At 40.6% G+C, this 26,139-nt stretch overlaps 38 non-coding genes and 16 pseudogenes across 38 annotated transcripts; all 54 read left to right on the plus strand.

Annotated features, from left to right (window-relative positions):
* The first annotated feature begins 46 nt into the window (after positions 1-46).
* Positions 47-165, plus strand: LOC146014904 (5S ribosomal RNA). Its single transcript, XR_014447844.1, has one exon. It is a non-coding gene; the product is annotated as a 5S ribosomal RNA (ribosomal RNA).
* A 346-nt stretch (positions 166-511) lies between these two features.
* LOC146010994 (5S ribosomal RNA) lies at positions 512-630 on the plus strand (annotated as a pseudogene).
* Positions 631-976: 346 nt separating this feature from the next.
* LOC146010516 (5S ribosomal RNA) lies at positions 977-1,095 on the plus strand (annotated as a pseudogene).
* Positions 1,096-1,442: 347 nt separating this feature from the next.
* Positions 1,443-1,561, plus strand: LOC146016968 (5S ribosomal RNA). The gene has a single exon (XR_014449846.1). It is a non-coding gene; the product is annotated as a 5S ribosomal RNA (ribosomal RNA).
* A 345-nt stretch (positions 1,562-1,906) lies between these two features.
* On the plus strand, positions 1,907-2,025 carry LOC146016761 (5S ribosomal RNA). The gene has a single exon (XR_014449640.1). It is a non-coding gene; the product is annotated as a 5S ribosomal RNA (ribosomal RNA).
* A 345-nt stretch (positions 2,026-2,370) lies between these two features.
* On the plus strand, positions 2,371-2,489 carry LOC146011379 (5S ribosomal RNA; annotated as a pseudogene).
* Positions 2,490-2,834: 345 nt separating this feature from the next.
* Positions 2,835-2,952, plus strand: LOC146010833 (5S ribosomal RNA; annotated as a pseudogene).
* Positions 2,953-3,297: 345 nt separating this feature from the next.
* Positions 3,298-3,416, plus strand: LOC146016306 (5S ribosomal RNA). The gene has a single exon (XR_014449201.1). It is a non-coding gene; the product is annotated as a 5S ribosomal RNA (ribosomal RNA).
* Positions 3,417-3,761: 345 nt separating this feature from the next.
* On the plus strand, positions 3,762-3,880 carry LOC146016912 (5S ribosomal RNA). Its single transcript, XR_014449791.1, has one exon. It is a non-coding gene; the product is annotated as a 5S ribosomal RNA (ribosomal RNA).
* Positions 3,881-4,226: 346 nt separating this feature from the next.
* On the plus strand, positions 4,227-4,345 carry LOC146016969 (5S ribosomal RNA). The gene has a single exon (XR_014449847.1). It is a non-coding gene; the product is annotated as a 5S ribosomal RNA (ribosomal RNA).
* Positions 4,346-4,690: 345 nt separating this feature from the next.
* On the plus strand, positions 4,691-4,809 carry LOC146016913 (5S ribosomal RNA). Its single transcript, XR_014449792.1, has one exon. It is a non-coding gene; the product is annotated as a 5S ribosomal RNA (ribosomal RNA).
* Positions 4,810-5,155: 346 nt separating this feature from the next.
* LOC146016970 (5S ribosomal RNA) lies at positions 5,156-5,274 on the plus strand. Its single transcript, XR_014449848.1, has one exon. It is a non-coding gene; the product is annotated as a 5S ribosomal RNA (ribosomal RNA).
* A 345-nt stretch (positions 5,275-5,619) lies between these two features.
* Positions 5,620-5,738, plus strand: LOC146010642 (5S ribosomal RNA; annotated as a pseudogene).
* A 345-nt stretch (positions 5,739-6,083) lies between these two features.
* On the plus strand, positions 6,084-6,202 carry LOC146010917 (5S ribosomal RNA; annotated as a pseudogene).
* Positions 6,203-6,548: 346 nt separating this feature from the next.
* LOC146011640 (5S ribosomal RNA) lies at positions 6,549-6,657 on the plus strand (annotated as a pseudogene).
* A 345-nt stretch (positions 6,658-7,002) lies between these two features.
* On the plus strand, positions 7,003-7,121 carry LOC146010554 (5S ribosomal RNA; annotated as a pseudogene).
* A 348-nt stretch (positions 7,122-7,469) lies between these two features.
* On the plus strand, positions 7,470-7,588 carry LOC146014575 (5S ribosomal RNA). Its single transcript, XR_014447524.1, has one exon. It is a non-coding gene; the product is annotated as a 5S ribosomal RNA (ribosomal RNA).
* Positions 7,589-7,934: 346 nt separating this feature from the next.
* Positions 7,935-8,053, plus strand: LOC146014916 (5S ribosomal RNA). The gene has a single exon (XR_014447856.1). It is a non-coding gene; the product is annotated as a 5S ribosomal RNA (ribosomal RNA).
* Positions 8,054-8,399: 346 nt separating this feature from the next.
* Positions 8,400-8,518, plus strand: LOC146016098 (5S ribosomal RNA). Its single transcript, XR_014449000.1, has one exon. It is a non-coding gene; the product is annotated as a 5S ribosomal RNA (ribosomal RNA).
* Positions 8,519-8,864: 346 nt separating this feature from the next.
* LOC146016270 (5S ribosomal RNA) lies at positions 8,865-8,983 on the plus strand. The gene has a single exon (XR_014449166.1). It is a non-coding gene; the product is annotated as a 5S ribosomal RNA (ribosomal RNA).
* A 345-nt stretch (positions 8,984-9,328) lies between these two features.
* Positions 9,329-9,447, plus strand: LOC146016854 (5S ribosomal RNA). Its single transcript, XR_014449736.1, has one exon. It is a non-coding gene; the product is annotated as a 5S ribosomal RNA (ribosomal RNA).
* Positions 9,448-9,792: 345 nt separating this feature from the next.
* LOC146010949 (5S ribosomal RNA) lies at positions 9,793-9,911 on the plus strand (annotated as a pseudogene).
* Positions 9,912-10,255: 344 nt separating this feature from the next.
* LOC146010930 (5S ribosomal RNA) lies at positions 10,256-10,374 on the plus strand (annotated as a pseudogene).
* Positions 10,375-10,719: 345 nt separating this feature from the next.
* On the plus strand, positions 10,720-10,838 carry LOC146014927 (5S ribosomal RNA). Its single transcript, XR_014447867.1, has one exon. It is a non-coding gene; the product is annotated as a 5S ribosomal RNA (ribosomal RNA).
* A 345-nt stretch (positions 10,839-11,183) lies between these two features.
* LOC146014175 (5S ribosomal RNA) lies at positions 11,184-11,302 on the plus strand. Its single transcript, XR_014447128.1, has one exon. It is a non-coding gene; the product is annotated as a 5S ribosomal RNA (ribosomal RNA).
* A 345-nt stretch (positions 11,303-11,647) lies between these two features.
* LOC146011481 (5S ribosomal RNA) lies at positions 11,648-11,756 on the plus strand (annotated as a pseudogene).
* A 345-nt stretch (positions 11,757-12,101) lies between these two features.
* LOC146016928 (5S ribosomal RNA) lies at positions 12,102-12,220 on the plus strand. The gene has a single exon (XR_014449807.1). It is a non-coding gene; the product is annotated as a 5S ribosomal RNA (ribosomal RNA).
* A 345-nt stretch (positions 12,221-12,565) lies between these two features.
* LOC146014940 (5S ribosomal RNA) lies at positions 12,566-12,684 on the plus strand. The gene has a single exon (XR_014447879.1). It is a non-coding gene; the product is annotated as a 5S ribosomal RNA (ribosomal RNA).
* An 802-nt stretch (positions 12,685-13,486) lies between these two features.
* LOC146015337 (5S ribosomal RNA) lies at positions 13,487-13,605 on the plus strand. Its single transcript, XR_014448261.1, has one exon. It is a non-coding gene; the product is annotated as a 5S ribosomal RNA (ribosomal RNA).
* A 345-nt stretch (positions 13,606-13,950) lies between these two features.
* On the plus strand, positions 13,951-14,069 carry LOC146014576 (5S ribosomal RNA). Its single transcript, XR_014447525.1, has one exon. It is a non-coding gene; the product is annotated as a 5S ribosomal RNA (ribosomal RNA).
* Positions 14,070-14,415: 346 nt separating this feature from the next.
* Positions 14,416-14,534, plus strand: LOC146014951 (5S ribosomal RNA). The gene has a single exon (XR_014447890.1). It is a non-coding gene; the product is annotated as a 5S ribosomal RNA (ribosomal RNA).
* A 345-nt stretch (positions 14,535-14,879) lies between these two features.
* On the plus strand, positions 14,880-14,998 carry LOC146015886 (5S ribosomal RNA). Its single transcript, XR_014448793.1, has one exon. It is a non-coding gene; the product is annotated as a 5S ribosomal RNA (ribosomal RNA).
* Positions 14,999-15,343: 345 nt separating this feature from the next.
* Positions 15,344-15,462, plus strand: LOC146015238 (5S ribosomal RNA). Its single transcript, XR_014448166.1, has one exon. It is a non-coding gene; the product is annotated as a 5S ribosomal RNA (ribosomal RNA).
* Positions 15,463-15,807: 345 nt separating this feature from the next.
* On the plus strand, positions 15,808-15,926 carry LOC146015332 (5S ribosomal RNA). The gene has a single exon (XR_014448257.1). It is a non-coding gene; the product is annotated as a 5S ribosomal RNA (ribosomal RNA).
* Positions 15,927-16,883: 957 nt separating this feature from the next.
* LOC146016678 (5S ribosomal RNA) lies at positions 16,884-17,002 on the plus strand. The gene has a single exon (XR_014449560.1). It is a non-coding gene; the product is annotated as a 5S ribosomal RNA (ribosomal RNA).
* Positions 17,003-17,347: 345 nt separating this feature from the next.
* LOC146011106 (5S ribosomal RNA) lies at positions 17,348-17,466 on the plus strand (annotated as a pseudogene).
* A 345-nt stretch (positions 17,467-17,811) lies between these two features.
* LOC146010983 (5S ribosomal RNA) lies at positions 17,812-17,930 on the plus strand (annotated as a pseudogene).
* A 345-nt stretch (positions 17,931-18,275) lies between these two features.
* LOC146014963 (5S ribosomal RNA) lies at positions 18,276-18,394 on the plus strand. Its single transcript, XR_014447901.1, has one exon. It is a non-coding gene; the product is annotated as a 5S ribosomal RNA (ribosomal RNA).
* Positions 18,395-18,739: 345 nt separating this feature from the next.
* On the plus strand, positions 18,740-18,858 carry LOC146014577 (5S ribosomal RNA). The gene has a single exon (XR_014447526.1). It is a non-coding gene; the product is annotated as a 5S ribosomal RNA (ribosomal RNA).
* A 345-nt stretch (positions 18,859-19,203) lies between these two features.
* On the plus strand, positions 19,204-19,321 carry LOC146010375 (5S ribosomal RNA; annotated as a pseudogene).
* Positions 19,322-19,666: 345 nt separating this feature from the next.
* LOC146015281 (5S ribosomal RNA) lies at positions 19,667-19,785 on the plus strand. The gene has a single exon (XR_014448207.1). It is a non-coding gene; the product is annotated as a 5S ribosomal RNA (ribosomal RNA).
* Positions 19,786-20,130: 345 nt separating this feature from the next.
* On the plus strand, positions 20,131-20,249 carry LOC146014609 (5S ribosomal RNA). Its single transcript, XR_014447558.1, has one exon. It is a non-coding gene; the product is annotated as a 5S ribosomal RNA (ribosomal RNA).
* A 345-nt stretch (positions 20,250-20,594) lies between these two features.
* On the plus strand, positions 20,595-20,713 carry LOC146015724 (5S ribosomal RNA). The gene has a single exon (XR_014448636.1). It is a non-coding gene; the product is annotated as a 5S ribosomal RNA (ribosomal RNA).
* Positions 20,714-21,059: 346 nt separating this feature from the next.
* On the plus strand, positions 21,060-21,178 carry LOC146014975 (5S ribosomal RNA). Its single transcript, XR_014447912.1, has one exon. It is a non-coding gene; the product is annotated as a 5S ribosomal RNA (ribosomal RNA).
* Positions 21,179-21,523: 345 nt separating this feature from the next.
* Positions 21,524-21,642, plus strand: LOC146013204 (5S ribosomal RNA). Its single transcript, XR_014446186.1, has one exon. It is a non-coding gene; the product is annotated as a 5S ribosomal RNA (ribosomal RNA).
* Positions 21,643-21,987: 345 nt separating this feature from the next.
* On the plus strand, positions 21,988-22,106 carry LOC146010572 (5S ribosomal RNA; annotated as a pseudogene).
* Positions 22,107-22,451: 345 nt separating this feature from the next.
* On the plus strand, positions 22,452-22,570 carry LOC146014498 (5S ribosomal RNA). The gene has a single exon (XR_014447450.1). It is a non-coding gene; the product is annotated as a 5S ribosomal RNA (ribosomal RNA).
* A 345-nt stretch (positions 22,571-22,915) lies between these two features.
* Positions 22,916-23,034, plus strand: LOC146017324 (5S ribosomal RNA). The gene has a single exon (XR_014450201.1). It is a non-coding gene; the product is annotated as a 5S ribosomal RNA (ribosomal RNA).
* Positions 23,035-23,378: 344 nt separating this feature from the next.
* Positions 23,379-23,497, plus strand: LOC146014773 (5S ribosomal RNA). Its single transcript, XR_014447717.1, has one exon. It is a non-coding gene; the product is annotated as a 5S ribosomal RNA (ribosomal RNA).
* Positions 23,498-23,848: 351 nt separating this feature from the next.
* LOC146010550 (5S ribosomal RNA) lies at positions 23,849-23,967 on the plus strand (annotated as a pseudogene).
* A 344-nt stretch (positions 23,968-24,311) lies between these two features.
* LOC146014022 (5S ribosomal RNA) lies at positions 24,312-24,430 on the plus strand. The gene has a single exon (XR_014446982.1). It is a non-coding gene; the product is annotated as a 5S ribosomal RNA (ribosomal RNA).
* A 345-nt stretch (positions 24,431-24,775) lies between these two features.
* On the plus strand, positions 24,776-24,894 carry LOC146013986 (5S ribosomal RNA). Its single transcript, XR_014446946.1, has one exon. It is a non-coding gene; the product is annotated as a 5S ribosomal RNA (ribosomal RNA).
* A 345-nt stretch (positions 24,895-25,239) lies between these two features.
* LOC146013205 (5S ribosomal RNA) lies at positions 25,240-25,358 on the plus strand. The gene has a single exon (XR_014446187.1). It is a non-coding gene; the product is annotated as a 5S ribosomal RNA (ribosomal RNA).
* A 345-nt stretch (positions 25,359-25,703) lies between these two features.
* LOC146017084 (5S ribosomal RNA) lies at positions 25,704-25,822 on the plus strand. Its single transcript, XR_014449958.1, has one exon. It is a non-coding gene; the product is annotated as a 5S ribosomal RNA (ribosomal RNA).
* Positions 25,823-26,139: the final 317 nt, after the last annotated feature.

The following is a 26,139-nucleotide window of genomic DNA, read 5'->3' on the forward strand; positions in this document are numbered from 1 at the left end:
TACCTGGTGATAGAAGTAGAAGAGGGCAAAAAAGTGCCTGTATCTCACCTACAGCCATACCACATTGGATAGGCCCAATCTCGTCTGATCTTGGAAGCTAAGCAGTGTTGGGCCTGGTTAGTACTTGGGTGGGAGACCACCTGGGAACACCAGGTGCTGTAGGTTTTTTCACATTACTGGCAAATTGCTTTTATTCTCTAGCTATTTATATTGGAAACTTTTTCTTTTTATTGCCAGCACAGACATTTGGAAGAGGTCAAACAGACACAATAGCCATCACCTAAAGACTTACCACACTGTTTAGGCTCAATTCCAACTGCTTTTGGCAGCTAAACAGTGTTGAGCCTCTTTTGTAGTTTAATTTAAGACCCCCTGCTAATATCATGTCCTGTAGGTCTTTTTACATTACCAACACATGATTTTTTTCAGTAAGCCAATACAGTTAGGAAACTTTTGTATTAGCTTACCTGGTGATAGAAGTAGAAGAGGGCAAAAAAAGTGCCTTTAACTCACCTACAGCCATACCACATTGGATAGGCCCAATCTCGTCTAATCTTGGAAGCTAAGCAGTGTTGGGCCTGGTTAGTACTTGGGTTGGAGACCACATGGGAACACCAGGTGCTGTAGGTTTTTTCACATTACAGGCAAATTGTTTTTATTCTCTAGCTATTTATATTGGAAACTTTTTCTTTTTATTGCCAGCACAGACATTTGGAAGAGGTCAAACAGACACAATAGCCATCACCTAAAGACTTACCACACTGTTTAGGCTCAATTCCAACTGCTTTTGGCAGCTAAACAGTGTTGAGCCTCTTTTGTAGTTTAATTTAAGACCCCCTGCTAATATCATGTCCTGTAGGTCTTTTTACATTACCAACACATGATTTTTTTCAGTAAGCCAATACAGTTAGGAAACTTTTGTATTAGCTTACCTGGTGATAGAAGTAGAAGAGGGCAAAAAAAGTGCCTTTAACTCACCTACATCCATACCACATTGGATTGGCCTAATCTCGTCTGATCTTGGAAGCTAAGCAGTGTTGGGCCTGGTTAGTACTTGGGTGGGAGACCACATGGGAACACCAGGTGCTGTAGGTTTTTTCACATTACTGGCAAATTGTTTTTATTCTCTAGCTATTTATATTGGAAACTTTTTTATTTTTATTGCCAGCACAGACATTTGGAAGAGGTCAAACAGACACAATAGCCATCACCTAAAGACTTACCACACTGTTTAGGCTCAATTCCAACTGCTTTTGGCAGCTAAACAGTGTTGAGCCTCTTTTGTAGTTTAATTTAAGACCCCCTGCTAATATCATGTCCTGTAGGTCTTTTTACATTACCAACACATGATTTTTTTCAGTAAGCCAATACAGTTAGGAAACTTTTGTATTAGCTTACCTGGTGATAGAAGTAGAAGAGGGCAAAAAAAGTGCCTTTAACTCACCTACATCCATACCACATTGGATTGGCCCAATCTCGTCTGATCTTGGAAGCTAAGCAGTGTTGGGCCTGGTTAGTACTTGGGTGGGAGACCACATGGGAACACCAGGTGCTGTAGGTTTTTTCACATTACTAGCAAATTGTTTTTATTCTCTAGCTATTTAAATTGGAAACTTTTTCTTTTTATTGCCAGCACAGACATTTGGAAGAGGTCAAACAGACACAATAGCCATCACCTAAAGACTTACCACACTGTTTAGGCCCAATTCCAACTGCTTTTGGCAGCTAAACAGTGTTGAGCCTCTTTAGTAGTTTAATTTAAGACCCCCTGCTAATATCATGTCCTGTAGGTCTTTTTACATTACCAACACATGATTTTTTTCAGTAAGCCAATACAGTTAGGAAACTTTTGTATTAGCTTACCTGGTGATAGAAGTAGAAGAGGGCAAAAAAGTGGCTTTAACTCACCTACAGCCATACCACATTGGATAGGCCCAATCTTGTCTGATCTTGGAAGCTAAGCAGTGTTGGGCCTGGTTAGTACTTGAGTGGGAGACCACATGGGAACACCAGGTGCTGTAGGTTTTTTCACATTACTGGCAAATTGTTTTTATTCTCTAGCTATTTATATTGGAAACTTTTTCTTTTTATTGCCAGCACAGACATTTGGAAGAGGTCAAACAGACACAATAGCCATCACCTAAAGACTTAACACACTGTTTAGGCTCAATTCCAACTGCTTTTGGCAGCAAAACAGTGTTGAGCCTCTTTTGTAGTTTAATTTAAGACCCCCTGCTAATATCATGTACTGTAGGTCTTTTTACATTACCAACACATGATTTTTTTCAGTAAGCCAATACAGTTAGGAAACTTTTGTATTAGCTTACCTGGTGATAGAAGTAGAAGAGGGCAAAAAAGTGACTGTATCTCACCTACAGCCATACCATATTGGATAGGCCCAATCTCGTCTGATCTTGGGAGCTAAGCAGTGTTGGTCCTGGTTAGTACTTGTGTGGGAGACCACCTGGGGACACCAGGTGCTGTAGGTTTTTTCACATTACTGGCAAATTGTTTTTATTCTCTAGCTATTTATATTGGAAACTTTTTCTTTTTATTGCCAGCACAGACATTTGGAAGAGGTCAAACAGACACAATAGCCATCACCTAAAGACTTACCACACTGTTTAGGCTCAATTCCAACTGCTTTTGGCAGCTAAACAGTGTTGAGCCTCATTTGTAGTTTAATTTAAGACCCCCTGCTAATATCATGTCCTGTAGGTCTTTTTTCATTACCAACACATGATTTTTTTCAGTAAGCCAATACAGTTAGGAAACTTTTGTATTAGCTTACCTGGTGATAGAAGTAGAAGAGGGCAAAAAAGTGCCGTTAACTCACCTACAGCCATACCACATTGGATAGGCCCAATCTCGTCTGATCTTGGAAGCTAAGCAGTGTTGGGCCTGGTTAGTACTTGGGTGGGAGACATTTGGGAACACCAGGTGCTGTAGGTTTTTTCTCATTACTGGCAAATTGTTTTTTTTCTCTAGCTATTTATATTGGAAACTTTTTCTTTTTATTGCCAGCACAGACATTTGGAAGAGGTCAAACAGACACAATAGCCATCACCTAAAGACTTACCACACTGTTTAGGCTCAATTCCAACTGCTTTTGGCAGCTAAACAGTGTTGAGCCTCTTTTGTAGTTAAATTTAAGACCCCCTGCTAATATCATGTCCTGTAGGTCTTTTTTCATTACCAACACATGATTTTTTTCAGTAAGCCAATACAGTTAGGAAACTTTTGTATTAGCTTACCTGGTGATAGAAGTAGAAGAGGGCAAAAAAGTGGCTTTAACTCAATTACAGCCATACCACATTGGATAGGCCCAATCTCGTCTGATCTTGGAAGCTAAGCAGTGTTGGGCCTGGTTAGTACTTGGGTGGGAGACCACATGGGAACACCAGGTGCTGTAGGTTTTTTCACATTACAGGCAAATTGTTTTTATTCTCTAGCTATTTAAATTGGAAACTTTTTCTTTTTATTGCCAGTACAGACATTTGAAAGAGGTCAAACAGACACAATAGCCATCACCTAAAGACTTACCACACTGTTTAGGCTTAATTCCAACTGCTTTTGGCAGCTAAACAGTGTTGAGCCTCTTTAGTAGTTTAATTTAAGACCCCCTGCTAATATCATGTCCTGTAGGTCTTTTTACATTACCAACACATGATTTTTTTCAGTAAGCCAATACAGTTAGGAAACTTTTTCATTAGCTTACCTGGTGATAGAAGTAGAAGAGGGCAAAAAAGTGCCTGTATTTCACCTACAGCCATACCACATTGGATAGGCCCAATCTCGTCTGATCTTGGAAGCTAAGCAGTGTTGGGCCTGGTTAGTACTTGGGTTGGAGACCACATGGGAACACCAGGTGCTGTAGGTTTTTTCACATTACAGGCAAATTGTTTTTATTCTCTAGCTATTTATATTGGAAACTTTTTCTTTTTATTGCCAGCACAGACATTTGGAAGAGGTCAAACAGACACAATAGCCATCACCTAAAGACTTACCACACTGTTTAGGCTCAATTCCAACTGCTTTTGGCAGCTAAACAGTGTTGAGCCTCTTTTGTAGTTTAATTTAAGACCCCCTGCTAATATCATGTCCTGTAGGTCTTTTTACATTACCAACACATGATTTTTTTCAGTAAGCCAATACAGTTAGGAAACTTTTGTATTAGCTTACCTGGTGATAGAAGTAGAAGAGGGCAAAAAAAGTGCCTTTAACACACCTACATCCATACCACATTGGATTGGCCCAATCTCGTCTGATCTTGGAAGCTAAGCAGTGTTGGGCCTGGTTAGTACTTGGGTGGGAGACCACATGGGAACACCAGGTGCTGTAGGTTTTTTCACATTACTAGCAAATTGTTTTTATTCTCTAGCTATTTATATTGGAAACTTTTTCTTTTTATTGCCAGCACAGACATTTGGAAGAGGTCAAACAGACACAATAGCCATCACCTAAAGACTTACCACACTGTTTAGGCCCAATTCCAACTGCTTTTGGCAGCTAAACAGTGTTGAGCCTCTTTAGTAGTTTAATTTAAGACCCCCTGCTAATATCATGTCCTGTAGGTCTTTTTACATTACCAACACATGATTTTTTTCAGTAAGCCAATACAGTTAGGAAACTTTTGTATTAGCTTACCTGGTGATAGAAGTAGAAGAGGGCAAAAAAGTGCCTGTATTTCACCTACAGCCATACCACATTGGATAGGCCCAATCTCGTCTGATCTTGGAAGCTAAGCAGTGTTGGGCCTGGTTAGTACTTGGGTTGGAGACCACATGGGAACACCAGGTGCTGTAGGTTTTTTCACATTACAGGCAAATTGTTTTTATTCTCTAGCTATTTATATTGGAAACTTTTTCTTTTTATTGCCAGCACAGACATTTGGAAGAGGTCAAACAGACACAATAGCCATCACCTAAAGACTTACCACACTGTTTAGGCTCAATTCCAACTGCTTTTGGCAGCTAAACAGTGTTGAGCCTCTTTTGTAGTTTAATTTAAGACCCCCTGCTAATATCATGTCCTGTAGGTCTTTTTACATTACCAACACATGATTTTTTTCAGTAAGCCAATACAGTTAGGAAACTTTTGTATTAGCTTACCTGGTGATAGAAGTAGAAGAGGGCAAAAAAAGTGCCTTTAACTCACCTACATCCATACCACATTGGATTGGCCCAATCTCGTCTGATCTTGGAAGCTAAGCAGTGTTGGGCCTGGTTAGTACTTGGGTGGGAGACCACATGGGAACACCAGGTGCTGTAGGTTTTTTCACATTACTAGCAAATTGTTTTTATTCTCTAGCTATTCAAATTGGAAACTTTTTCTTTTTATTGCCAGCACAGACATTTGGAAGAGGTCAAACAGACACAAAAGCCATCACCTAAAGACTTACCACACTGTTTAGGCCCAATTCCAACGGCTTTTGGCAGCTAAACAGTGTTGAGCCTCTTTAGTAGTTTAATTTAAGACCCCCTGCTAATATCATGTCCTGTAGGTCTTTTTACATTACCAACACATGATTTTTTTCAGTAAGCCAATACAGTTAGGAAACTTTTGTATTAGCTTACCTGGTGATAGAAGTAGAAGAGGGCAAAAAAGTGGCTTTAACTCACCCACAGCCATACCACATTGGATAGGCCCAATCTTGTCTGATCTTGGAAGCTAAGCAGTGTTGGGCCTGGTTAGTACTTGAGTGGGAGACCACATGGGAACACCAGGTGCTGTAGGTTTTTTCACATTACTGGCAAATTGTTTTTATTCTCTAGCTATTTATATTGGAAACTTTTTCTTTTTATTGCCAGCACAGACATTTGGAAGAGGTCAAACAGACACAATAGCCATCACCTAAAGACTTAACACACTGTTTAGGCTCAATTCCAACTGCTTTTGGCAGCAAAACAGTGTTGAGCCTCTTTTGTAGTTTAATTTAAGACCCCCTGCTAATATCATGTACTGTAGGTCTTTTTACATTACCAACACATGATTTTTTTCAGTAAGCCAATACAGTTAGGAAACTTTTGTATTAGCTTACCTGGTGATAGAAGTAGAAGAGGGCAAAAAAGTGACTGTATCTCACCTACAGCCATACCACATTGGATAGGCCCAATCTCGTCTGATCTTGGGAGCTAAGCAGTGTTGGTCCTGGTTAGTACTTGGGTGGGAGACCACCTGGGGACACCAGGTGCTGTAGGTTTTTTCACATTACTGGCAAAATTTTTTTATTCTCTAGCTATTTATATTGGAAACTTTTTCTTTTTATTGCCAGCACAGACATTTGGAAGAGGTCAAACAGACACAATAGCCATCACCTAAAGACTTACCACACTGTTTAGGCTCAATTCCAACTGCTTTTGGCAGCTAAACAGTGTTGAGCCTGTTTAGTAGTTAAATTTAAGACCCCCTGCTAATATCATGTCCTGTAGGTCTTTTTACATTACCAACACATGATTTTTTTTAAGTAAGCCAATACAGTTAGGAAACTTTTTTATTAGCTTACCTGGTGATAGAAGTAGAAGAGGGCAAAAAAGTGCCTGTTTCTCACCTACAGCCATACCACATTGGATAGGCCCAATCTCGTCTGATCTTGGAAGCTAAGCAGTGTTGGGCCTGGTTAGTACTTGGGTGGGGGAACACCAAGTGCTGTAGGTTTTTTCACATTACTGGCAAATTGTTTTTATTCTCTAGCTATTTAAATTGGAAACTTTTTCTTTTTATTGCCAGCACAGACATTTGGAAGAGGTCAAACAGACACAATAGCCATCACCTAAAGACTTACCACACTGTTTAGGCTCAATTCCAACTGCTTTTGGCAGCTAAACAGTGTTGAGCCTCTTTTGTAGTTTAATTTAAGACCCCCTGCTAATATCATGTCCTGTAGGTCTTTTTACATTACCAACACATGATTTTTTTCAGTAAGCCAATACAGTTAGGAAACTTTTGTATTAGCTTACCTGGTGATAGAAGTAGAAGAGGGCAAAAAAGTGCCTTTAACTCACCTACAGCCATACCACAATGTATAGGCCCAATCTCGTCTGATCTTGGAAGCTAAGCAGTGTTGGGCCTGGTTAGCACTTGGGTGGGAGACCACATGGGAACACCAGGTGCTGTAGGTTTTTTTTACATTACTGGCAAATTGTTTTTATTCTCTAGCTATTTAAATAGGAAACTTTTTTATTTTTATTGCCAGCACAGACATTTGGAAGAGGTCAAACAGACACAATAGCCATCACCTAAAGACTTAAGACACTGTTTAGGCCCAATTCCAACTGCTTTTGGCAGCTAAACAGTGTTGAGCCTGTTTAGTAGTTAAATTTAAGACCCCCTGCTAATATCATGTCCTGTAGGTCTTTTTACATTACCAACACATGATTTTTTTTAAGTAAGCCAATACAGTTAGGAAACTTTTTTATTAGCTTACCTGGTGATAGAAGTAGAAGTGGGCAAAAAAGTGCCTGTATCTCACCTACAGCCATACCACATTGGATAGGCCCAATCTCGTCTGATCTTGGAAGCTAAGCAGTGTTGGGCCTGGTTAGTACTTGGGTGGGAGACCACCTGGGAACACCAGGTACTGTAGGTTTTTTCACATTACTGGCAAATTGTTTTTATTCTCTAGCTATTTAAATTGGAAACTTTTTTCTTTTTATTGCCAGCACAGACATTTGGAAGAGGTCAAACAGACACAATAGCCATCACCTAAAGACTTACCACACTGTTTAGGCTCAATTCCAACTGCTTTTGGCAGCTAAACAGTGTTGAGCCTCATTTGTAGTTTAATTTAAGACCCCCTGCTAATATCATGTCCTGTAGGTCTTTTTACATTACCAACACATGATTTTTTTCAGTAAGCCAATACAGTTAGGAAACTTTTGTATTAGCTTACCTGGTGATAGAAGTAGAAGAGGGCAAAAAAGTGCCTGTATCTCACCTACAGCCATACCACATTGGATAGGCCCAATCTCGTCTGATCTTGGAAGCTAAGCAGTGTTGGGCCTGGTTAGTACTTGGGTGGGAGACCACCTGGGAACACCAGGTGCTGTAGGTTTTTTCACATTACTGGCAAATTGCTTTTATTCTCTAGCTATTTATATTGGAAACTTTTTCTTTTTATTGCCAGCACAGACATTTGGAAGAGGTCAAACAGACACAATAGCCATCACCTAAAGACTTACCACACTGTTTAGGCTCAATTCCAACTGCTTTTGGCAGCTAAACAGTGTTGAGCCTCTTTTGTAGTTTAATTTAAGACCCCCTGCTAATATCATGTCCTGTAGGTCTTTTTACATTACCAACACATGATTTTTTTCAGTAAGCCAATACAGTTAGGAAACTTTTGTATTAGCTTACCTGGTGATAGAAGTAGAAGAGGGCAAAAAAAGTGCCTTTAACTCACCTACAGCCATACCACATTGGATAGGCCCAATCTCGTCTAATCTTGGAAGCTAAGCAGTGTTGGGCCTGGTTAGTACTTGGGTGGGAGACCACCTGGGAACACCAGGTGCTGTAGGTTTTTTCACATTACTGGCAAATTGTTTTTATTCTCTAGCTATTTATATTGTAAACTTTTTCTTTTTATTGCCAGCACAGACATTTGGAAGAGGTCAAACAGACACAATAGCCATCACCTAAAGACTTACCACACTGTTTAGGCCCAATTCCAACTGCTTTTGGCAGCTAAACAGTGTTGAGCCTGTTTAGTAGTTAAATTTAAGACCCCCTGCTAATATCATGTCCTGTAGGTCTTTTTACATTACCAACACATGATTTTTTTTAAGTAAGCCAATACAGTTAGAAAACTTTTTTATTAGCTTACCTGGTGATAGAAGTAGAAGAGGGCAAAAAAGTGCCTGTTTCTCACCTACAGCCATACCGCATTGGATAGGCCCCATCTCGTCTGATCTTGGAAGCTAAGCAGTGTTGGGCCTGGTTAGTACTTGGGTGGGAGACCACCTGGGAACACCAGGTGCTGTAGGTTTTTTCACATTACTGGCAAATTGTTTTTATTCTCTAGCTATTTAAATTGGAAACTTTTTCTTTTTATTGCCAGCACAGACATTTGGAAGAGGTCAAACAGACACAATAGCCATCACCTAAAAACTTACCACACTGTTTAGGCTCAATTCCAACTGCTTTTGGCAGCTAAACAGTGTTGAGCCTCTTTTGTAGTTTAATTTAAGACCCCCTGCTAATATCATGTCCTGTAGGTCTTTTTACATTACCAACACATGATTTTTTTCATTAAGCCAATACAGTTAGGAAACTTTTGTATTAGCTTACCTGGTGATAGAAGTAGAAGAGGGCAAAAAAGTGCCTTTAACTCACCTACAGCCATACCACATTGGATAGGCCCAATCTCGTCTGATCTTGGAAGCTAAGCAGTGTTGGGCCTGGTTAGCACTTGGGTGGGAGACCACATGGGAACACCAGGTGCTGTAGGTTTTTTCACATTACTGGCAAATTGTTTTTATTCTCTAGCTATTTATATTGGAAACTTTTTCTTTTTATTGCCAGCACAGACATTCGGAAGAGGTCAAACAGACACAATAGCCATCACCTAAAGACTTACCACACTGTTTAGGCTCAATTCCAACTGCTTTTGGCAGCTAAACAGTGTTGAGCCTCTTTTGTAGTTTAATTTAAGACCCCCTGCTAATATCATGTCCTGTAGGTCTTTTTACATTACCAACACATGATTTTTTTCTGTAAGCCAATACAGTTAGGAAACTTTTGTATTAGCTTACCTGGTGATAGAAGTAGAAGAGGGCAAAAAAGTGGCTTTAACTCAGCTACAGCCATACCACATTGGATATGCCCAATCTCGTCTGATCTTGGAAGCTAAGCAGTCTTGGGCCTGGTTAGTACTTGGGTGTGAGACCACATGGGAACACCAGGTGCTGTAGGTTTTTTCACATTACTGGCAAATTGTTTTTATTCTCTAGCTATTTAAATAGGAAACTTTTTCTTTTTATTGCCAGCACAGACATTTGGAAGAGGTCAAACAGACACAATAGCCATCACCTAAAGACTTACCACACTGTTTAGGCCCAATTCCAACTGCTTTTGGCAGCTAAACAGTGTTGAGCCTCTTTAGTAGTTTAATTTAAGACCCCTGCTAATATCATGTCCTGTAGGTCTTTTTACATTACCAACACATGATTTTTTTCAGTAAGCCAATACAGTTAGGAAACTTTTGTATTAGCTTACCTGGTGATAGAAGTAGAAGAGGGCAAAAAAGTGGCTTTAACTCAGCTACATCCATACCACATTGGATATGCCCAATCTCGTCTGATCTTGGAAGCTAAGCAGTGTTGGGCCTGGTTAGTACTTGGGTGTGAGACCACATGGGAACACCAGGTGCTGTAGGTTTTTTCACATAACTGGCAAATTGTTTTTATTCTCTAGCTATTTAAATAGGAAACTTTTTCTTTTTATTGCCAGCACAGACATTTGGAAGAGGTCAAACAGACATAATAGCCATCACCTAAAGACTTACCACACTGTTTAGGCCCAATTCCAACTGCTTTTGGCAGCTAAACAGTGTTGAGCCTCTTTAGTAGTTTAATTTAAGACCCCCTGCTAATATCATGTCCTGTAGGTCTTTTTACATTACCAACACATGATTTTTTTCAGTAAGCCAATACAGTTAGGAAACTTTTTTATTAGCTTACCTGGTGATAGAAGTAGAAGAGGGCATAAAAGTGCCTGTACCTCACCTACAGCCATACCACATTGGATAGGCCCAATCTCGTCTGATCTTGGAAGCTAAGCAGTGTTGGGCCTGGTTAGTACTTGGGTGGGAGACCACCTGGGAACACCAGGTGCTGTAGGTTTTTTCACATTACTTGCAAATTGTTTTTATTCTCTAGCTATTTAAATTGGAAACTTTTTCTTTTTATTGCCAGCACAGACATTTGGAAGAGGTCAAACAGACACAATAGCCATCACCTAAAGACTTACCACACTGTTTAGGCTCAATTCCAACTGCTTTTGGCATCTAAACAGTGTTGAGCCTCTTTTGTAGTTTAATTTAAGACCCCCTGCTAATATCATGTCCTGTAGGTCTTTTTACATTACCAACACATGATTTTTTTCAGTAAGCCAATACAGTTAGGAAACTTTTGTATTAGCTTACCTGGTGATAGAAGTAGAAGAGTGCAAAAAAGTGCCTGTATCTCACCTACAGCCATACCACATTGGAAAGGCCCAATCTCGTCTGATCTTGGAAGCTAAGCAGTGTTGGGCCTGGTTAGTACTTGGGTGGGAGACCACCTGGGAACACCAGGTACTGTAGGTTTTTTCACATTACTGGCAAATTGTTTTTATTCTCTAGCTATTTATATTGGAAACTTTTTCTTTTTATTGCCAGCACAGACATTTGGAAGAGGTCAAACAGACACAATAGCCATCACCTAAAGACTTACCACACTGTTTAGGCTCAATTCCAACTGCTTTTGGCAGCTAAACAGTGTTGAGCCTCTTTTGTAGTTTAATTTAAGACCCCCTGCTAATATCATGTCCTGTAGGTCTTTTTACATTACCAACACATGATTTTTTTCAGTAAGCCAATACAGTTAGGAAACTTTTGTATTAGCTTACCTGGTGATAGAAGTAGAAGAGGGCAAAAAAGTGCCTTTAACTCACCTACAGCCATACCACATTGGATAGGCCTGATCTTGGAAGCTAAGCAGTGTTGGGCCTGGTTAGTACTTGGGTGGGAGACCACCTGGGAACACCAGGTGCTGTAGGTTTTTTCACATTACTGGCAAATTGTTTTTATTCTCTAGCTACTTATATTGGAAACTTTTTCTTTTTATTGCCAGCACAGACATTTGGAAGAGGTCAAACAGACACAATAGCCATCACCTAAAGACTTACCACACTGTTTAGGCTCAATTCCAACTGCTTTTGGCAGCTAAACAGTGTTGAGCCTCTTTTGTAGTTTAATTTAAGACCCCCTGCTAATATCATGTCCTGTAGGTCTTTTTACATTACCAACACATGATTTTTTTCAGTAAGCCAATACAGTTAGGAAACTTTTGTATTAGCTTACCTGGTGATAGAAGTAGAAGAGGGCATAAAAGTGCCTGTATCTCACCTACAGCCATACCACATTGGATAGGCCCAATCTCGTCTGATCTTGGAAGCTAAGCAGTGTTGGGCCTGGTTAGTACTTGGGTAGGAGACCACATGGGAACACCAGGTGTTGTAGGTTTTTTCACATTACAGGCAAATTGTTTTTATTCTCTAGCTATTTAAATTGGAAACTTTTTCTTTTTATTGCCAGTACAGACATATGGAAGAGGTCAAACAGACACAATAGCCATCACCTAAAGACTTACCACACTGTTTAGGCCCAATTCCAACTGCTTTTGGCAGCTAAACAGTGTTGAGCCTGTTTAGTAGTTAAATTTAAGACCCCCTGCTAATATCATGTCCTGTAGGTCTTTTTACATTACCAACACATGATTTTTTTCAGTAAGCCAATACAGTTAGGAAACTTTTGTATTAGCTTACCTGGTGATAGAAGTAGAAGAGGGCAAAAAAGTGCCTTTAACTCACCTACAGCCATACCACATTGGATAGGCCCAATCTCGTCTGATCTTGGAAGCTAAGCAGTGTTGGGCCTGGTTAGTACTTGGGTGGGAGACCACCTGGGAACACCAGGTGCTGTAGGTTTTTTCACATTACTGGCAAATTGTTTTTATTCTCTAGCTATTTATATTGGAAACTTTTTCTTTTTATTGCCAGTACAGACATTTGGAAGAGGTCAAACAGACACAATAGCCATCACCTAAAGACTTACCACACTGTTTAGGCCCAATTCCAACTGCTTTTGGTAGCTAAACAGTGTTGAGCCTGTTTAGTAGTTAAATTTAAGACCCCCTGCTAATATCATGTCCAGGGCCGGTGCAAGGCACCGGAGCGCCCCAGGCGAGTCGGGGTGGGGGCGCCCCGGTGCCGGGGGGGGGTGTACCTGTTCTGCGGCGCTGTGTATGTAAAGTTGGCGGCGGAGGCAGCGGGGGTCCCTGCAGTCCATTAGGAACCACGAGCGCTATCCGCCGGGCTATGCGGAAGCGCTTCTAGTGTGAAAACACTGGCAGCACGCTGATTGGCTGAGATCAGCGTGCGCCGTGCTGCCAGAGTTTTCACACTAGAAGCGCTTCCGCATAGCCCGGCGGATAGCGCTCGTGGTTTCTAATGGACTGCAGGGACCCCCGCTGTCTCCGCCGCCAACTTTACATACACAGCGCCGCAGGACAGGTACCCGGGCGGCACAAAATGCCGCCCTCCAGTGGCCGGCGCCCTAGGCAAATGCCTAGATTTGCCTAGTGGTGGCGCCGGCCCTGATCATGTCCTGTAGGTCTTTTTACATTACCAACACATGATTTTTTTTAAGTAAGCCAATACAGTTAGGAAACTTTTTTATTAGCTTACCTGGTGATAGAAGTAGAAGAGGGCAAAAAAGTGCCTGTATCTCACCTACAGCCATACCACATTGGATAGGCCCAATCTCGTCTGATCTTGGAAGCTAAGCAGTGTTGGGCCTGGTTAGTACTTGGGTGGGAGACCACCTGGGAACACCAGGTGCTGCAGGTTTTTTCACATTACTTGCAAATTGTTTTTATTCTCTAGCTATTTAAATTGGAAAATTTTTCTTTTTATTGCCAGCACAGACATTTGGAAGAGGTCAAACAGACACAATAGCCATCACCTAAAGACTTACCACACTGTTTAGGCTCAATTCCAACTGCTTTTGGCAGCTAAACAGTGTTGAGCCTCTTTTGTAGTTTAATTTAAGACCCCCTGCTAATATCATGTCCTGTAGGTCTTTTTACATTACCAACACATGATTTTTTTCAGTAAGCCAATACAGTTAGGAAACTTTTGTATTAGCTTACCTGGTGATAGAAGTAGAAGAGGGCAAAAAAGTGCCTGTATCTCACCTACAGCCATACCACATTGGATAGGCCCAATCTCGTCTGATCTTGGAAGCTAAGCAGTGTTGGGCCTGGTTAGTACTTGGGTGGGAGACCACCTGGGAACACCAGGTACTGTAGGTTTTTTCACATTACTGGCAAATTGTTTTTATTCTCTAGCTATTTATATTGGAAACTTTTTCTTTTTATTGCCAGCACAGACATTTGGAAGAGGTCAAACAGACACAATAGCCATCACCTAAAGACTTACCACACTGTTTAGGCTCAATTCCAACTGCTTTTGGCAGCTAAACAGTGTTGAGCCTCTTTTGTAGTTTAATTTAAGACCCCTTGCTAATATCATGTCCTGTAGGTCTTTTTACATTACCAACACATGATTTTTTTTCAGTAAGCCAATACAGTTAGGAAACTTTTGTATTAGCTTACCTGGTGATAGAAGTAGAAGAGGGCAAAAAAGTGCCTTTAACGCACCTACAGCCATACCACATTGGATAGGCCCAATCTCGTCTGATCTTGGAAGCTAAGCAGTGTTGGGCCTGGTTAGTACTTGGGTGGGAGACCACCTGGGAACACCAGGTGCTGTAGGTTTTTTCACATTACTGGCAAATTGTTTTTATTCTCTAGCTATTTATATTGGAAACTTTTTCTTTTTATTGCCAGCACAGACATTTGGAAGAGGTCAAACAGACACAATAGCCATCACCTAAAGACTTACCACACTGTTTAGGCTCAATTATAACTGCTTTTGGCAGCTAAACAGTGTTGAGCCTCTTTTGTAGTTTAATTTAAGACCCCCTGCTAATATCATGTCCTGTAGGTCTTTTTACATTACCAACACATGATTTTTTTCAGTAAGCCAATACAGTTAGGAAACTTTTGTATTAGCTTACCTGGTGATAGAAGTAGAAGAGGGCAAAAAAGTGCCATTAACTCACCTACAGCCATACCACATTGGATAGGCCCAATCTTGTCTGATCTTGGAAGCTAAGCAGTGTTGGGCCTGGTTAGTACTTGGGTGGGAGACCACATGGGAACACCAGGTGCTGTAGGTTTTTTCACATTACTGGCAAATTGTTTTTATTCTCTAGCTATTTAAATTGGAAACTTTTTCTTTTTATTGCCAGCACAGACATTTGGAAGAGGTCAAACAGACACAATAGCCATCACCTAAAGACTTACCACACTGTTTAGGCCCAATTCCAACTGCTTTTGGCAGCTAAACAGTGTTGAGCCTCTTTAGTAGTTTAATTTAAGACCCCCTGCTAATATCATGTCCTGTAGGTCTTTTTACATTACCAACACATGATTTTTTTCAGAAAGCCAATACAGTTAGGAAACTTTTTTATTAGCTTACCTGGTGATAGAAGTAGAAGAGGGCAAAAAAGTGCCTGTATCTCACCTACAGCCATACCACATTGGATAGGCCCAAACTCGTCTGATCTTGGAAGCTAAGCAGTGTTGGGCCTGGTTAGTACTTGGGTGGGAGACCACATGGGAACACCAGGTGCTGTAGGTTTTTTCACATTACAGGCAAATTGTTTTTATTCTCTAGCTATTTAAATTGGAAACTTTTTCTTTTTATTGCCAGTACAGACATTTGGAAGAGGTCAAACAGACACAATAGCCATCACCTAAAGACTTACCACACTGTTTAGGCCCAATTCCAACTGCTTTTGGCAGCTAAACAGTGTTGAGCCTCTTTAGTAGTTTAATTTAAGACCCCCTGCTAATATCATGTCCTGTAGGTCTTTTTACATTACCAACACATGATTTTTTTCAGTAAGCCAATACAGTTAGGAAACTTTTTTATTAGCTTACCTGGTGATAGAAGTAGAAGAGGGCATAAAATTGCCTGTATCTCACCTACAGCCATACCACATTGGATAGGCCCAATCTCGTCTGATCTTGGAAGCTAAGCAGTGTTGGGCCTGGTTAGTACTTCGGTGGGAGACCACATGGGAACACCAGGTGTTGTAGGTTTTTTCACATTACAGGCAAATTGTTTTTATTCTCTAGCTATTTAAATTAGAAACTTTTTCTTTTTATTGCCAGTACAGACATATGGAAGAGGTCAAACAGACACAATAGCCATCACCTAAAGACTTACCACACTGTTTAGGCCCAATTCCAACTGCTTTTGGCAGCTAAACAGTGTTGAGCCTGTTTAGTAGTTAAATTTAAGACCCCCTGCTAATATCATATCCTGTAGGTCTTTTTACATTACCAACACATGATTATTTTCAGTAAGCCAATACAGTTAGGAAACTTTTGGGTACTTATGAGTTATCTGGGCGCCCGATTTTTTGATTGTATGCCTTAAGTTAAGGCATACAGTCAGATGCGATGCGATATCGCATCGCATCGCATCGCATGCGACCATCGGATGCGATGACCCGATTTTTCCATAGGAATCAATGTTAAAATGGACTGAGTCCATTTTAACATGGAATTCAATGGGAAAAGGGGTCCTTTTCATACCCCTACTATCCAAGTGGGCATGGAGTTGGATATAAACCTGTGGCGAGCGTAGCGAGCCACCGAGCCCGAAGCGTGGCGAGCGAAGCGAGCCCCGCGAGGGGACGGTATTCTCTGTCCCCTCGCGGGGCTCGCTACGCTCGCCACGCTACGGCTCGGTGGCTCGCTACGCTCGCCACAGGTTTATATCCAACTCCATGCCCACTTGGATAGTAGGGGTATGAAAAGGACCCCTTTTCCCATTGAATTCCATATTAAAATGGACTCAGTCCATTTTAACATTGATTCCTATGGAAAAATCGGGTCATCGCATCGCATCGCATCCGATGGTCGCATGCGATGCGATGTGCCCGATCCGACCCGATTTAGAAATCGGGCGCCCAGTTAACTCACAAGTACCAACTTTTGTATAAGCTTACCTGGTGATAGAAGTAGAAGAGGGCAAAAAAGTGGCTTTAACTCACCTACAGCCATACCACATTGGATAGGCCCAATCTCGTCTGATCTTGGAAGCTAAGCAGTGTTGGGCCTTGTTAGTACTTGGGTGGGAGACCACATGGGAACACCAGGTGCTGTAGGTTTTTTCACATTACTGGCAAATTGTTTTTATTCTCTAGCTATTTAAATTGGAAACTTTTTCTTTTTATTGCCAGCACAGACATTTGGAAGAGGTCAAACAGACACAATAGCCATCACCTAAAGACTTACCACACTGTTTAGGCCCAATTCCAACTGCTTTTGGCAGCTAAACAGTGTTGAGCCTCTTTAGTAGTTTAATTTAAGACCCCCTGCTTTTATCATGTCCTGTAGGTCTTTTTACATTACCAACACATGATTTTTTTCAGAAAGCCAATACAGTTAGGAAACTTTTTTATTAGCTTACCTGGTGATAGAAGTAGAAGAGGGCAAAAAAGTGCCTGCATCTCACCTACAGCCATACCACATTGGATAGGCCCAAACTCGTCTGATCTTGGAAGCTAAGCAGTGTTGGGCCTGGTTAATACTTGGGTGGGAGACCACATGGGAACACCAGGTGGTGTAGGTTTTTTCACATTACAGGCAAATTGTTTTTATTCTCTAGCTATTTAAATTGGAAACTTTTTCTTTTTATTGCCAGTACAGACATTTGGAAGAGGTCAAACAGACACAATAGCCATCACCTAAAGACTTACCACACTGTTTAGGCCCAATTCCAACTGCTTTTGGCAGCTAAACAGTGTTGAGCCTCTTTAGTAGTTTAATTTAAGACCCCCTGCTAATATCATGTCCTGTAGGTCTTTTTACATTACCAACACATGATTTTTTTCAGTAAGCCAATACAGTTAGGAAACTTTTTTATTAGCTTACCTGGTGATAGAAGTAGAAGAGGGCATAAAAGTGCCTGTATCTCACCTACAGACATACCACATTGGATAGGCCCAATCTCGTCTGATCTTGGAAGCTAAGCAGTGTTGGGCCTGGTTAGTACTTGGGTGGGAGACCACATGGGAACACCAGGTGTTGAAGGTTTTTTCACATTACAGGCAAATTGTTTTTATTCTCTAGCTATTTAAATTGGAAACTTTTTCTTTTTATTGCCAGTACAGACATATGGAAGAGGTCAAACAGACACAATAGCCATCACCTAAAGACTTACCACACTGTTTAGGCCCAATTCCAACTGCTTTTGGCAGCTAAACAGTGTTGAGCCTGTTTAGTAGTTAAATTTAAGACCCCCTGCTAATATCATGTCCTGTAGGTCTTTTTACATTACCAACACATGATTTTTTTCAGTAAGCCAATACAGTTAGGAAACTTTTGGATTAGCTTACCTGGTGATAGAAGTAGAAGAGGGCAAAAAAGTGCCTTTAACGCACCTACAGCCATACCACATTGGATAGGCCCAATCTCGTCTGATCTTGGAAGCTAAGCAGTGTTGGGCCTGGTTAGTACTTGGGTGGGAGACCACCTGGGAACACCAGGTGCTGTAGGTTTTTTCACATTACTTGCAAATTGTTTTTATTCTCTAGCTATTTAAATTGGAAACTTTTTCTTTTTATTGCCAGCACAGACATTTGGAAGAGGTCAAACAGACACAATAGCCATCACCTAAAGACTTACCACACTGTTTAGGCTCAATTCCAACTGCTTTTGGCAGCTAAACAGTGTTGAGCCTCTTTTGTAGTTTAATTTAAGACCCCCTGCTAATATCATGTCCTGTAGGTCTTTTTACATTACCAACACATGATTTTTTTCAGTAAGCCAATACAGTTAGGAAACTTTTGTATTAGCTTACCTGGTGATAGAAGTAGAAGAGGGCAAAAAAGTGCCTGTATCTCACCTACAGCCATACCACATTGGATAGGCCCAATCTCGTCTGATCTTGGAAGCTAAGCAGTGTTGGGCCTGGTTAGTACTTGGGTGGGAGACCACCTGGGAACACCAGGTACTGTAGGTTTTTTCACATTACTGGCAAATTGTTTTTATTCTCTAGCTATTTATATTGGAAACTTTTTCTTTTTATTGCCGGCACAGACATTTGGAAGGGGTCAAACAGACACAATAGCCATCACCTAAAGACTTACCACACTGTTTAGGCTCAATTCCAACTGCTTTTGGCAGCTAAACAGTGTTGAGCCTGTTTAGTAGTTTAATTTAAGACCCCCTGCTAATATCATGTCCTGTAGGTCTTTTTACATTACCAACACATGATTTTTTTCAGTAAGCCAATACAGTTAGGAAACTTTTGTATTAGCTTACCTGGTGATAGAAGTAGAAGAGGGCAAAAAAGTGCCTTTAACTCACCTACAGCCATACCACATTGGATAGGCCCAATCTCGTCTGATCTTGGAAGCTAAGCAGTGTTGGGCCTGGTTAGTACTTGGGTGGAGACCACCTGTGAACACCAGGTGCTGTAGGTTTTTTCACATTACTGGCAAATTGTTTTTATTCTCTAGCTATTTATATTGGAAACTTTTTCTTTTTATTGCCAGCACAGACATTTGGAAGAGGTCAAACAGACACAATAGCCATCACCTAAAGACTTACCACACTGTTTAGGCTCAATTATAACTGCTTTTGGCAGCTAAACAGTGTTGAGCCTCTTTTGTAGTTTAATTTAAGACCCCCTGCTAATATCATGTCCTGTAGGTCTTTTTACATTACCAACACATGATTTTTTTCAGTAAGCCAATACAGTTAGGAAACTTTTGTATTAGCTTACCTGGTGATAGAAGTAGAAGAGGGCAAAAAAGTGGCTTTAACTCACCTACAGCCATACCACATTGGATAGGCCCAATCTCGTCTGATCTTGGAAGCTAAGCAGGGTTGGGCCTGGTTAGTACTTGGGTGGGAGACCACATGGGAACACCAGGTGCTGTAGGTTTTTTCACATTACTGGCAAATTGTTTTTATTCTCTAGCTATTTAAATTGGAAACTTTTTCTTTTTATTGCCAGCACAGACATTTGGAAGAGGTCAAACAGACACAATAGCCATCACCTAAAGACTTACCACACTGTTTAGGCCCAATTCCAACTGCTTTTGGCAGCTAAACAGTGTTGAGCCTCTTTAGTAGTTTAATTTAAGACCCCCTGCTAATATCATGTCCTGTAGGTCTTTTTACATTACCAACACATGATTTTTTTCAGAAAGCCAATACAGTTAGGAAACTTTTTTATTAGCTTACCTGGTGATAGAAGTAGAAGAGGGCATAAAAGTGCCTGTATCTCACCTACAGCCATACCACATTGGATAGGCCCAATCTCGTCTGATCTTGGAAGCTAAGCAGTGTTGGGCCTGGTTAGTACTTGGGTGGGAGACCACATGGGAACACCAGGTGTTGTAGGTTTTTTCACATTACAGGCAAATTGTTTTTATTCTCTAGCTATTTAAATTGGAAACTTTTTCTTTTTATTGCCAGTACAGACATATGGAAGAGGTCAAACAGACACAATAGCCATCACCTAAAGACTTACCACACTGTTTAGGCCCAATTCCAACTGCTTTTGGCAGCTAAACAGTGTTGAGCCTGTTTAGTAGTTAAATTTAAGACCCCCTGCTAATATCATGTCCTGTAGGTCTTTTTACATTACCAACACATGATTTTTTTCAGTAAGCCAATACAGTTAGGAAACTTTTGTATTAGCTTACCTGGTGATAGAAGTAGAAGAGGGCAAAAAAGTGCCTGTATCTCACCTACAGCTATACCACATTGGATAGGCCCAATCTCGTCTGATCTTGGAAGCTAAGCAGTGTTGGGCCTGGTTAGTACTTGGGTGGGAGACCACCTGGGAACACCAGGTACTGTAGGTTTTTTCACATTACTGGCAAATTGTTTTTATTCTCTAGCTATTTATATTGGAAACTTTTTCTTTTTATTGCCAGCACAGACATTTGGAAGAGGTCAAACAGACACAACAGCCATCACCTAAAGACTTACCACACTGTTTAGGCTCAATTCCAACTGCTTTTGGCAGCTAAACAGTGTTGAGCCTCTTTTGTAGTTTAATTTAAGACCCCCTGCTAATATCATGTCCTGTAGGTCTTTTTACATTACCAACACATGATTTTTTTTCAGTAAGCCAATACAGTTAGGAAACTTTTGTATTAGCTTACCTGGTGATAGAAGTAGAAGAGGGCAAAATAGTGCCTTTAGCTCACCTACAGCCATACCACATTGGATAGGCCCAATCTCGTCTGATCTTGGAAGCTAAGCAGTGTTGGGCCTGGTTAGTACTTGGGTGGGAGACCACCTGGGAACACCAGGTGCTGTAGGTTTTTTCACATTACTGGCAAATTGTTTTTATTCTCTAGCTATTTATATTGGAAATTTTTTCTTTTTATTGCCAGCACAGACATTTGGAAGAGGTCAAACAGACACAATAGCCATCACCTAAAGACTTACCACACTGTTTAGGCTCAATTCAAACTGCTTTTGGCAGCTAAACAGTGTTGAGCCTCTTTTGTAGTTTAATTTAAGACCCCCTGCTAATATCATGTCCTGTAGGTCTTTTTACATTACCAACACATGATTTTTTTCAGTAAGCCAATACAGTTAGGAAACTTTTGTATTAGCTTACCTGGTGATAGAAGTAGAAGAGGGCAAAAAAGTGCCTCTATCTCACCTACAGCCATACCACATTGGATAGGCCCAATCTCGTCTGATCTTGGAAGCTAAGCAGTGTTGGGCCTGGTTAGTACTTGGGTGGGAGACCACATGGGAACACCAGGTGCTGTAGGTTTTTTCACATTACTGGCAAATTGTTTTTATTCTCTAGCTATTTAAATTGGAAACTTTTTCTTTTTATTGCCAGTACAGACATTTGGAAGAGGTCAAACAGACACAATAGCCATCACCTAAAGACTTACCACACTGTTTAGGCCCAATTCCAACTGCTTTTGGCAGCTAAACAGTGTTGAGCCTGTTTAGTAGTTTAATTTAAGACCCCCTGCTAATATCATGTCCTGTAGGTCTTTTTACATTACCAACACATGATTTTTTTCAGTAAGCCAATACAGTTAGGAAACTTTTTTATTAGCTTACCTGGTGATAGAAGTAGAAGAGGGCATAAAAGTGCCTGTATCTCACCTACAGCCATACCACATTGGGTAGGCCCAATCTCGTCTGATCTTGGAAGCTAAGCAGTGTTGGGCCTGGTTAGTACTTGGGTGGGAGACCACATGGGAACACCAGGTGTTGTAGTCTTTTTCACATTACAGGCAAATTGTTTTTATTCTCTAGCTATTTAAATTGGAAACTTTTTCTTTTTATTGCAAGTACAGACATATGGAAGAGGTCAAACAGACACAATAGCCATCACCTAAAGACTTACCACACTGTTTAGGCCCAATTCCAACTGCTTTTGGCAGCTAAACAGTGTTGAGCCTCTTTAGTAGTTTAATTTAAGACCCCCTGCTAATATCATGTCCTGTAGGTCTTTTTACATTACCAACACATGATTTTTTTCAGTAAGCCAATACAGTTAGGAAACTTTTTTATTAGCTTACCTGGTGATAGAAGTAGAAGAGGGCAAAAAAGTGCCTGTATCTCACCTACAGCCATACCACATTGGATAGGCCCAATCTCGTCTGATCTTGGAAGCTAAGCAGTGTTGGGCCTGGTTAGTACTTGGGTGGGAGACCACCTGCGAACACCAGGTGCTGTAGGTTTTTTCACATTACTGGCAAATTGTTTTTATTCTCTAGCTATTTATATTGGAAACTTTTTCTTTTGATTGCCAGCACAGACATTTGGAAGAGGTCAAACAGACACAATAGCCATCACCTAAAGACTTACCACACTGTTTAGGCTCAATTCCAACTGCTTTTGGCAGCTAAACAGTGTTGAGCCTCTTTTGTAGTTTAATTTAAGACCCCCTGCTAATATCATGTCCTGTAGGTCTTTTTACATTACCAACACATGATTTTTTTCAGTAAGCCAATACAGTTAGGAAACTTTTGTATTAGCTTACCTGGTGATAGAAGTAGAAGAGGGAAAAAAAGTGCCTTTCACTCACTTACAGCCATACCACATTGGATAGGCCCAATCTCGACTGATCTTGGAAGCTAAGCAGTGTTGGGCCTGGTTAGTACTTGGGTGGGAGACCACCTGGGAACACCAGGTGCTGTAGTTTTTTTCACATTACTGGCAAATTGTTTTTATTCTCTAGCTATTTATATTGGAAACTTTTTCTTTTTATTGCCAGTACAGACATTTGGAAGAGGTCAAACAGACACAATAGCCATCACCTAAAGACTTACCACACTGTTTAGGCTCAATTCCAACTGCTTTTGGCAGCTAAACAGTGTTGAGCCTCTTTTGTAGTTTAATTTAAGACCCCCTGCTAATATCATGTCCTGTAGGTCTTTTTACATTACCAACACATGATTTTTTTCAGTAAGCCAATACAGTTAGGAAACTTTTGTATTAGCTTACCTGGTGATAGAAGTAGAAGAGGGTAAAAAGTGAATTTAACTCACCTACAGCCATACCACATTGGATAGGCCCAATCTCGTCTGATCTTGGAAGCTAAGCAGTGTTGGGCCTGGTTAGTACTTGGGTGGGAGACCACATGTGAACACCAGGTGCTGTAGGTTTTTTCACATTACAGGCAAATTGTTTTTATTCTCTAGCTATTTATATTGGAAACTTTTTCATTTTATTGCCAGCACAGACATTTGGAAGAGGTCAAACAGACACAATAGCCATCACCTAAAGACTTACCACACTGTTTAGGCTCAATTCCAACTGCTTTTGGCAGCTAAACAGTGTTGAGCCTCTTTTGTAGTTTAATTTAATTTAAGACCCCCTGCTAATATCATGTCCTGTAGGTCTTTTTACATTACCAACACATGATTTTTTTTCAGTAAGCCAATACAGTTAGGAAACTTTTGTATTAGCTTACCTGGTAATAGAAGTAGAAGAGGGCAAAAAAGTGGCTTTAACTCACCTGCAGCCATACCACATTGGATAGGCCCAATCTCGTCTGATCTTGGAAGCCAAGCAGTGTTGGGCATGGTTAGTACTTGGGTGGGAGACCACATGGGAACACCAGGTGCTGTAGGTTTTTTCACATTACTGGCAAATTGTTTTTATTCTCTAGCTATTATATTGGAAACTTTTTCATTTTATTGCCAGCACAGACATTTGGAAGAGGTCAAACAGACACAATAGCCATCACCTAAAGACTTACCACACTGTTTAGGCTCAATTCCAACTGCTTTTGGCAGCTAAACAGTGTTGAGCCTCTTTTGTAGTTTAATTTAAGACCCCCTGCTAATATCATGTCCTGTAGGTCTTTTTACATTACCAACACATGATTTTTTTCAGTAAGCCAATACAGTTAGGAAACTTTTGTATTAGCTTACCTGGTAATAAAAGTAGAAGAGGGCAAAAAAGTGGCTTTAACTCACCTACAGCCATACCACATTGGATAGACCCAATCTCGTCTGATCTTGGAAGCTAAGCAGTGTTGGACCTGGTTAGTACTTGGGTGGGAGACCACATGGGAACACCAGGTGCTGTAGGTTTTTTCACATTACTGGCAAATTGTTTTTATTCTCTAGCTATTTAAATTGGAAACTTTTTCTTTTTATTGCCAGCACAGACATTTGGAAGAGGTCAAACAGACACAATAGCCATTACCTAAAGACTTACCACACTGTTTAGGACCAATTCCAACTGCTTTTGGCAGCTAAACAGTGTTGAGCCTCTTTAGTAGTTTAATTTAAGACCCCCTGCTAATATCATGTCCTGTAGGTCTTTTTACATTACCAACACATGATTTTTTTCAGTAAGCCAATACAGTTAGGAAACTTTTTTATTAGCTTACCTGGTGATAGAAGTAGAAGAGGGCAAAAAAGTGCCTGTATCTCACCTACAGCCATACCACATTGTATAGGCCCAATCTCGTCTGATCTTGGAAGCTAAGCAGTGTTGGGCCTGGTTAGTACTTGGGTGGGAGACCACCTGGGAACACCAGGTGCTGTAGGTTTTTTCACATTACTGGCAAATTGTTTTTATTCTCTAGCTATTTATATTGGAAACTATTTCTTTTTATTGCCAGCACAGACATTTGTAAGAGGTCAAACAGACACACGAGCCATCACCTAAAGACTTACCACACTGTTTAGGCTCAATTCCAACTGCTTTTGGCAGCTAAACAGTGTTGAGCCTCTTTTGTAGTTTAATTTAAGACCCCCTGCTAATATCATGTCCTGTAGGTCTTTTTACATTACCAACACATGATTTTTTTCAGTAAGCCAATACAGTTAGGAAACTTTTGTATTAGCTTACCTGGTGATAGAAGTAGAAGAGGGCAAAAAAGTGCCTCTATCTCACCTACAGCCATACCACATTGGATAGGCCCAATCTCGTCTGATCTTGGAAGCTAAGCAGTGTTGGGCCTGGTTAGTACTTGGGTGGGAGACCACATGGGAACACCAGGTGCTGTAGGTTTTTTCACATTACTGGCAAATTGTTTTTATTCTCTAGCTATTTAAATTGGAAACTTTTTCTTTTTATTGCCAGTACAGACATTTGGAAGAGGTCAAACAGACACAATAGCCATCACCTAAAGACTTACCACACTGTTTAGGCCCAATTCCAACTGCTTTTGGCAGCTAAACAGTGTTGAGCCTGTTAAGTAGTTTAATTTAAGACCCCCTGCTAATATCATGTCCTGTAGGTCTTTTTACATTACCAACACATGATTTTTTTTAAGTAAGCCAATACAGTTAGGAAACTTTTTTATTAGCTTACCTGTTGATAGAAGTAGAAGAGGGCAAAAAGTGCCTGTGTCTCACCTACAGCCATACCACATTGGATAGGCCCAATTTCGTCTGATCTTGGAAGCTAAGCAGTGTTAGGCCTGGTTAGTACTTGGGTGGGAGACCACCTGGGAACACCAGGTGCTGTAGGTTTTTTCACATTACTGGCAAATTGTTTTTATTCTCTAGCTATTTAAATTGGAAACTTTTTCTTTTTATTGCCAGCACTGACATTTGGAAGAGGTCAAACAGACACAATAGCCATCACCTAAAGACTTACCACACTGTTTAGGCTCAATTCCAACTGGTTTTGGCAGCTAAACATTGTTGAGCCTCTTTTGTAGTTGAATTTAAGACCCCCTGCTAATATCATGTCCTGTAGGTCTTTTTACATTACCAACACATGATTTTTTTCAGTAAGCCAATACAGTTAGGAAACTTTTGTATTAGCTTACCTGGTGATAGAAGTA

Source organism: Crinia signifera, chromosome 6 (assembly GCF_055691185.1).
Source record: "Crinia signifera chromosome 6, ASM5569118v1, whole genome shotgun sequence".
NCBI classification, from domain to species: domain Eukaryota; kingdom Metazoa; phylum Chordata; class Amphibia; order Anura; family Myobatrachidae; genus Crinia; species Crinia signifera.